The 9,454-nt window shown below is 31.7% G+C and overlaps 1 non-coding gene across 1 annotated transcript; it reads left to right on the top strand.

Annotated features, from left to right (window-relative positions):
- Window positions 1-7,957: 7,957 nt before the first annotated feature.
- On the top strand, window positions 7,958-8,029 carry Trnaq-uug. The gene has a single exon. It is a non-coding gene; the product is annotated as a tRNA-Gln (tRNA).
- Window positions 8,030-9,454: the final 1,425 nt, after the last annotated feature.

Genomic DNA, 9,454 nt, shown 5'->3' with positions numbered 1-9,454 from the left:
CTTGTCACTTTAAACTTAACATCTTTTATAATACACGCTATAAATCACAGCGATTCATAATCTCGATAACTTCGTCCTCGACGAGTACAAAACACATATTTTATTAATTCCGGTGGCTTTCGCTGCCAGGCTTTTATACCAACAAAGAGGCGTCCCTTGATCACACTCGAGCTTACCAAATAATTCGAGAAACTTCACGCACGCTACCAGCGCCACGTGACTTCCGCTGTGGTAACAATAGAATATAGGTATCCAAGAGATGGTTGATTTGTGCATACTTGTATGAACTATATATATATATATATTGACTAGTAGATGCATCAAATGATTCATGTTTAACAACAATAATGTGAAAGATACAGAATTTGTCTGGTCCACTAAAGCTTTAACTGGTTGATATCAGAAAGAAGAATTTTTTCTGAGATAGACTTATGCTAATGATTTGATCATATTTTTATGACAAATATCAATTCATTCGTTGTTTTTTACAAATAAAAGTACAAAAGAAAGAACGATTGAAACAGAAAGCTAAAACTTAATTTATGTCAGTGTTTTAGTATGCATATGGGAAGGAAACTTAATTAATTAGTTTTTTTTTATTTCAAAGAGCAGGTATGTTATACGAAACAGTGTTTGCAGAGGGCGCTATAGTAATTCCTTTTGTAACTTGGAGAAACAAAATTTTTCTTTTTATCGCATAGCAAGTAATTCAATTGTAGTGAATTGTTCAGTGCATAAACCCCTGATAATTCAACTCTACTGCTTTCGTACTTCATTTTTTATATGCAAATGAACTAATCTCTACTGATCACGTTCCGTATTCAAAAGACGTTTAATTGCTGAAGAATAACTGAAGATGCAGCAGCTAAAAGAGATTGAATAAAAGAAATTTTCTGGAAAGAGCCAGTATAGTTATATTAAACGATTAGTTATCTTGTGACATTCCTTCACCTATAACCGATCTTAATTAACAAACATTGTTAATATACCTAATTTATGGTTTGTAGTTGGAATATAAGTTTAAAATGGAATATCATTGTTTTAGATCAGTTGAAAAAAAAAAAAGACAAAAATATTTGACCATGTAAGTTATATTAATCAATTTGTTGTGGTACGTTAAGTCGGGAATAGCGTATATTGGTTAGTACGTTCGAACTTCGCGACTCCAATGTCTCCTGTTCGTGTCCCATTGTCACAAATGCGTACTCTGCACTTTGGAACCTTAGTTAAGCTTTAAGAATTCACTATTTAGTCAGATAAGAGTAACCTAATACTTGACGGTGGTAGTGGTGGCTAGCTGCCTTCCCTCTATTCAATGTTTCGAATAGAAGCTTATTCGTTTGTTTGATGTACAAAGCTACACAATGGGTTACTGTGCTCTGCCCACTGCGAGTATCGAAACCCAATTTTTAGCGTTATAAGCCGTCAGACTTACTGTTGACCCATCGAAGGGCTTGAACAGAGATTAAATGATAGAAATACTATTACATATCATTCTCAACCTTTCGAATTAGGTTATCTATAGCCGAGAGAAAAAAAACATTAACAATATGAATTAATACTAACTATATTAACGTATTTACTGTAAAATAGGTTGTTGGACAAGATCGCTTGCTTAGCTTGTCGGCTTATATTTTCCCGGTATTGGTGAAAAAATTAGCATTTTGAAATTGTACTGTAATATACGTGCGATGCCTACGTTACTTTAATATTGTTTCAGGTAAATTAATATACTGAAAATATGTGAGTAGTATTGGAAGAAGTTACTAAGTTTAAATATAACATATATGATATAACATATATAATATAATATCTATGCGTCTTTCTCATTTTTGTGATTTTCTTTTTCCTTCTTTTCCGTGAATTTATTTTTCCTGAATTAACGTGTTAAATTTTTCTGGTATAATAGCATATTATTAATGTTTATCATTCTGTACGTATCGTCCGCCAGTGGGTCAGTGGTAAGTGTACGGATTTACAACGCTAAAATGCGTGGTTCGATTCCACATGATGAACAGAGCACAGATAGGCTATATTGTGTAGCTTTGAATTAAAACGAGCAAATTTTATGCCCCGATTGTAAGCGTTAATGAAATTATTAATGGGAAAACAATTGTAGCATCATCACATATTAAAAATTGCATTAATTTAATAGTGTATCATGTGCATAATATTTCCGATATGTGTGTTTTTTTTTCGCTTAACATTAATAAATTTAGAACTTACGAAATATACCTTCAGCGATACAAATTATGCATGAAGTAATAACAAAACGCCACGGACTCTCAGCGACTCTACTTTAAATCAACTAATAACAAAATGCTATGTACTCTCAGTGACTCTACTCTAAAACATTAAGCCTCAACTTACTATATTAGAGGTTTACCTACAAATATCGAATTAAAATTAAATCGTATTTTACATTTAGTAAATGTTAACTTTCTTAAATACAAAACATTACGATTGATGTTAATAATAAGCTGACATTAAACATTTTTCGTCCTCTTTTTTTCTTTTCTAAACTGAAATAATTGATTAGAAAACCCTAATATGAATGTTCAATACATACGTACTTACAATTTAATGTCATGAACTGACCAGGCATTAGTGCATTTAGGATATATAGCTGATAAGGGTAACATCACTTAAAACAGTTTTTTGTTTCAGAATTGACGTGAAACCTACATGTGTACGCATAATCGTCCATAATTTTAAATTGACTGAATAGAGGGAAGGCAGCTAATCAACAGCACTTACCGCCAACTCTCGGGCTACTCTTATCGGACTTATTATTGGGATTTGACCGCTACTATCTTAGTTTATTCAAGTTCCCAAAATACGGAACGCGTTTTTGTGGTAATAAGCCGCGAACCATGAATTTGAGATTCACATCCTGGAACGATAACCACCGAGCGACACTTAGATAATATTTTAATTAAATGTTTATTATTACGGCAACATTTAATACTGCATGGACAGAATAAGTTGCTGCTCAATTTTCATATTTTTAGAATTTCTTATGCGTAATTATGTTTAGCATAAAACATAGCACATAATAAAAATATACAAACCAATATCCTCTTAAGACTGTAGTTTCAAGTAACGTCTGTTGTCAAAAACCCAACTAGACTAATAATATAGACTCTCATTCAGCGAAACTTTAGCTTTGAAATATGATTCTCATACTCCTATCCACAAAGTAAATTATTTTTCCTTAGTTTATCTTACTTTAGATAAGATAGCAATTGAAGTTGAATCCTAACTCCAAGCTAGTTTTGAAATATGATCCTCATACTCCTATCCACAAAGTAAATTATTTTTCCTTAGATTATCTTACTTTAGATAAGATAGCAATTGAAGTTGAATCCTAACTCCAAGCTAGTTTTGCATTTAAACTGTTGCTGAAATCAATTTTAGTTAAATTTCACACACGCTCCCTCTCCTCAAAAAGATAATCTATAAAATTTCTTCATTCGTATTTTCTTAAACCTGCAGACCCATAATATGCTCTACTTTAATATATATATATAAATCAAATGGTTAAGTGGCAATGGTCCAGAGAGTGCAGCTAAAACCCCCTGGTTGTTCACATTCTATCTGGCTACTGGGAAACATTCTCATCTTGCCACTTTGCCAACGAAATATGGCAAATATTGTTTTCACTGTATATAACCATCCTACCCTGGCGATGAAAATAAATATTAAATAGTTTAATTCCACTTTGTTATCCACTTGAATGATGATTAATATCCATCGGAAAATCTTACTCTTCAAAAACTTTATAAAAACAGGAAATCCATTTCGTGTATTATTTCTTCAAACATTAAATAATTTCAACAAAACACAATAATTCTGTACAACTGGAAGTATAAAATAAGATAAACTGAAACTCTTACGATAGGTTTTGATTATTATAAATATCACTGTTTTATCTTTTTTTTTTGCAGATTATTATTGAATGGTAAGATCAGAAATAATAAACTCTAATAGTCTTTTCTCACTAAAACCAATATACTACGTGTGATTCTATAATATAAATATTTTGTTACCAAATGATCATTGTTAGGTTTAAAGAACCAGCAACCAGTAGTGGAATCTACAGTTTTGACCGTTTCGTTCAAGAGCGATCCTTTATCGTGATTAATTAAAAAGTTTTGCTAATGAGAAAAACATGATCGACGTTTTTAACGTATAACAGTCGAATACTGTGAACAAAAAAATGCAATAACAGGTTTGTTTGTTTTGAATTTCGCGCCAAGCTACACGAGGGCTATCTGCGCTAGCCGTCCCTAATTTAGCACTAGAGGAAGGCAGCTAGTCATCATCACCCACCGCCAACTCTTGGGCTACTGTTTTACCAACGGATAGTGGGATTGACCGTCACATTATAACGTCCCCATGGCTGAAAGGTCGAGCATGTTTGGTATGACGGGGATTCGAACCCGCGACCCGCAGATTGCGAGTCGAGTGCCCTAACCACCTGGCCATGCCGGGCTGGCAATAACAGATAAAGATATGGTTTGTTAAGAGGCAATTGATTTAGATTGAAGAAATAAAGTTTGGACTTTGTTTTGGCTGGATTTTAGTTAAGTATAGGCTAAAAAGATTCTTTAAGTCCTATCAACGTTGACCACCAACCTCAAATTTATCTGATGGCTCATTGGTAAGATTTATGGTTTTCCACCTTTCAAATCGCGTTTCCATACTCGCGGTGGGCATAACACAGTTAGCCCATTGTGTGACTTTGTGCTCATCAACAAATATGTACTAAAAAAATACACGTTGAAAGAGAGTTATTTTCATTCAGTTATTTTTATAACAAAAGAACAGTGCATCTACGCTTATGTATAACATCTTCATTTTGTGTTTTATAATAATTACTTAACTTAATTATTTAAAATAACCAATAATGCTGAAAATACTCCAAAAAAGAGGAATAGTTGTACAGTTTTAGTGATTCGGCAAGTGAAAGTGGTTCTAGATGTTTTTCAAATTTCGTATTTCATTTGCTTTAATCAAGACACAGGCGATATCAGAAAAAAAGGCATAAACATGACCACTTTGAGATCTACACACACACACACACACACACACATATATATATATATATATTTCATATTTTTCTTAAATAACACTATCGATATACGTAAAAGTGGTCTGCGTGTTAGAAAATTATAAACAATATAATAAATTAAGCAACACTAGTACGTAAGTTGTCATTTGTTAAGTTTTTTAATTTTTTTTTTAAACTGAGATGATTGGAATTTCCCTCAGTCGTGTTTAAATATGTTTTTTTTTCTCAAACATATGAACAGATGGTATTCAGTATGCAGGCACAATTGAGTCACTGAACAGATGGTATTCAGTATGCAGGCACAACTGAGTCACTGAACAGATGGTATTCAGTATGCAGGCACAACTGAATCACTGAAAAGATGGTATTTAGTATGCAGGCACAACTGAATCACTGAAAAGATGGTATTTAGTATGCAGGCACAACTGCAGCACTGAACAGATGGTATTTAGTATGCAGGCACAATTGAATCACTGAACAGATGGTATTCAGTATGCAGGCACAACTGAGTCACTGAACAGATGGTTCTCGTCATGAGATTTCCGAAAAAAGAGAAGAACATGCTTAATGAACGAGCTACTTCTTTTGGCACAATTATGTACATATGTTATGAAATATGTATATTAAAACATTATTTCAACAGTTAAGTAAATTTTAACATCCAAAGGAAGGACTGCATTAAAAACAGTAAGACTAAACTTGTGAGGAAAAAAAGAAAAAAATTTAATTATCAAAACAAACCTTACAACTACAAACACTGTATATATTAAAAGGATCGCTAGGGAACAGGCTATAATGTGCGATGTGGTGGAGATACACCGTGTACCAGTCTTAACCTTCGTTCGCTAGTCTCACATGTTAAAAAAAGAAGAATGGACATAAAATATGTAATAAAAATAAAAATAAGAATAAGTTAGAAGAGTAATATGTAGTTGTTCAAGCTCACAATGTCCCACATCTCTATCATCCTTCACTGCATGCTAACAGTTGTGGGAAGGTGACTGTTCTTCAAAGAAATATAAAATCAAAGAAGAAAGAAAATAAGGTCCTTCCAATGGGGGTAAATAAGAGAACCTGACGTTGGTATTTCAGCCGTAATTATAGTAGCAAAAGCTGAAATCAATAAGTTAATATTAGTAGTACAGTAGACTAATCAAACCAGTATAAAGACTCAACCAAGTTATCTGAACTAATATGTTATCTGTTGTTGTTTTTTCAAGTACAAGCTTTTAACTCATAGCTCCGCCGTCTCTTGACCGATTTGAGATCTAATTACAGTTTTGGACTCAGAAGGTCAAATCCTTTCGATTGGCTTATTTGACCATACCCAAGTTCTCATAGATTAATTTACTCTAATCCTGCCTAAAAAATTTCAATTTGAGGGTAGGCTGGTAAAGATTCTGATGATTAATAAGATTGAATCGGTATACACGTGCCACACGTGGCGCACAAAAATATAGCTATTAAAAAGAAAAAAAAGGTCTTATAGATGAATTTACTCTAATCCTGCCTAAAATAATTTTAAGTGCCGTGGCTATTGAGGATTCCTTTTTGTTTTATTTTAAGTCAGAACAGAAACAGTGGTAGCAGGAACTTCCATGGTGAAATAAATCTCTTTGAATTGTCATATTACATTCTCATTTACGTGAATAGAAAACGACATTAGGAATACATTTCCTATATAAATATTATAAAGTCCTATTACTTCAGGACATTACTGTATAAAGCAAACAATCCTACAGATTTTCCGAAATAGCTAACTAAGAATAATAAGTATAAGAGAAACATTTGAACCATATAGTTCTTACTTGCGTTTGCATAAATTATCATTTATTCGCGATGATACTGGTTGTACAGGTACATCAATTCCTAAGTTTATGCGACTATGCGCGCAGAGTCTGAAGTAATAATAATCCAAACTTGGGTAAAAGTTCTTAAATTCCACAGCGTGTCAGCATTACAAATAGTCACATAGATTCTTTTATAACTAGATTTGGTGAACTTGTATGTGCTCGGTTTTGTGTTGTTATGTTCAGCAGCTTTGAAATGTTTATTAAACTAAGACAAAGATTAATATAGAATGAGATGATACCAAAAGGTGAGATTAATAGATTCGTGTTTTTATTACAGAACATTTAAACGTAATGAAAAGATCATAAATCTCACGGAAAATTTACATATGATTTTCATTAACGTTTGGTTGTTGAATTTCGCGCAAAGGCTTTTCTTGTTGTTAAATTAGAGCAGTATTACGTAGAATACATATATGTTACTGATAATACAAACTTACATTTACACATTGTTTTCAAGTCCCCTAATATTACTGACTGTGTCACGTAGATATGAATGATCAGCTTCAATAAAGTTTTTAAAATTGTGTAAGTATGAAACGTTAATTTTAATTATTTATGAAATTTATGTTATGTAGTTTTGGATTTAACGTTAACTGCTAAAATGATCTAACATGCTTTCTAAATACTTGAAATTCATAAACTAAATTTTTTTTTCTCATCCAACAATGCAACCACTTCGCCATTTTTGAAATTTAAATTTTAGTTTAATAATCATATACATATGCTTTGTCATGTTTAACAAAATCATATCTTTACCACGAAATGTTTATTTATTTCGGATATACGCTCAGAGCTACTCAATGGTTACCTGTACCACAGATGTTCCCCATAAGACTAAGCCATAAAACCTCATTGCAATAATTTCAGTTTTTCCTTGTGAACATTAAAAGTTAGAAATAAGAGCAATTAAATCTATCATATAATACCAACTGAGTAGTATAGTAGTCCTACCAATAACAACACATCAAAAAAAAAAAAAAGTTAAATTCATAAACTTAGTATATTTAAAACGTTAAGAAAGTTTTATTCAGGTCCCATGGTGTAATGGTCAGCACTCTGGACTTTGAATCCAGCGATCCGAGTTCAAATCTCGGTGGGACCTTCAAAAAATTTATTTTACCTGTTCTTTTTACTATAGAATTATATAATGCCTTCTTTAGCTTTCAAAAAAATCTTTATATTCTTGTTGTACTTAGATATCGATAATAAAAAATAATATATGTAATTTTATTACGTAACCAATTTATGTTTGAAAACTTAATAATGAAGAATACTGTATATTGTGGTTTTCTAAAAACTCTTGTTACATTTCTATAATGTTTTGAAATTATAATATATATATATATTGCTTATGCTTGCAGTGAATACGAATGAATATAAGTATAGAAAATAAATTGTATTAAGCAAAAAAATGGTACTTTTTAGAATACTAATGACAACGATTTTTGTGCCATCTAGTGATTATAATCAGAACTATTACTAAGTGTTTCAATTACCATTGTTAGAATTAAATTGGACCAATATATGAATGAAAATGAATATAGTACTGAGAAAAATGAAATAATAGTATCTAGATTTTTGCAAAGAAAATTTATACTTTTAATGGGTGTAAAGGTTTGCGCTTTGAGTTTTTGATCCAATGATTTTAATCAAATTTTCGCATGCATGTATAGAATATATATTTGAGTGCGTTTGAATACGTATACATATTTTGACTGGATCATTTTAATATTTATATAACACCAAACTGCGTTTTCTCAAAATATTCGAATTCTCTAAAGTGAACTCATAATACAGATATACATTATTCAGCTTATTTTAAATCGGGATAAGGATTATTGAAAATAATTATAACACAAAAACAAATTTTATCCCATGGGGCATTCTGGTCTTTGTATCCAACGATCTGAGTTCGAGTCTTTGTGCATATGGGTACCTCAGATTTTATTTATATATCTACTTAATTGTGTATAAATTTTTTGACGATATCACTGTATCTTTCACGAAACACCAAAGCCCGATTCGCAATATATAAACTGATAGAAATATTACATCATTATTTTGTACTTTGCTCTTTCTCTCTCTTTCAGTTAATTTGTATATGGTTCTGTTTATTGTAACCCCACAGTTACTAATGGGGTCCATATTCCATTTGTTTGTTTGTTTTTTAAGAACCTTATTCTAGATTATTTATGTACAAAATTGCTGACTTTGTTGGTTACAGGATCCCTAATAACAAAAAGGAAGTGCAAGCAAAAATAACATTAATAATGTGATTAATCCCACTATGTGAAATTACTCATTTTCTGTACATTTTATATAGAAAATGAGTTATTTCATTCAGTTTTTTTTGTTTTGTTTTTTCAGTTCTACACTGAGCGTTATAACAGGCAAGAACATAAAATTACTAAATATGATATTGTTAGACCGGATGTGGCCTTAAAAGTAGTGTGCCGGACAATGAATCCGTAGGTTTTTGATTCGCATCCTATTCCTGCAAACAAGCACTTTGTGGTGAGTGCTGTTG

Source organism: Limulus polyphemus, unplaced genomic scaffold (genome assembly GCF_000517525.1).
Source record: "Limulus polyphemus unplaced genomic scaffold, Limulus_polyphemus-2.1.2 Scaffold668, whole genome shotgun sequence".
In the NCBI taxonomy this organism is placed as follows: Eukaryota; Metazoa; Arthropoda; class Merostomata; order Xiphosura; family Limulidae; genus Limulus; species Limulus polyphemus.
Note: the sequence above shows the minus strand (reverse complement) of the source record. Positions and strands in the feature narration are given on the sequence as shown.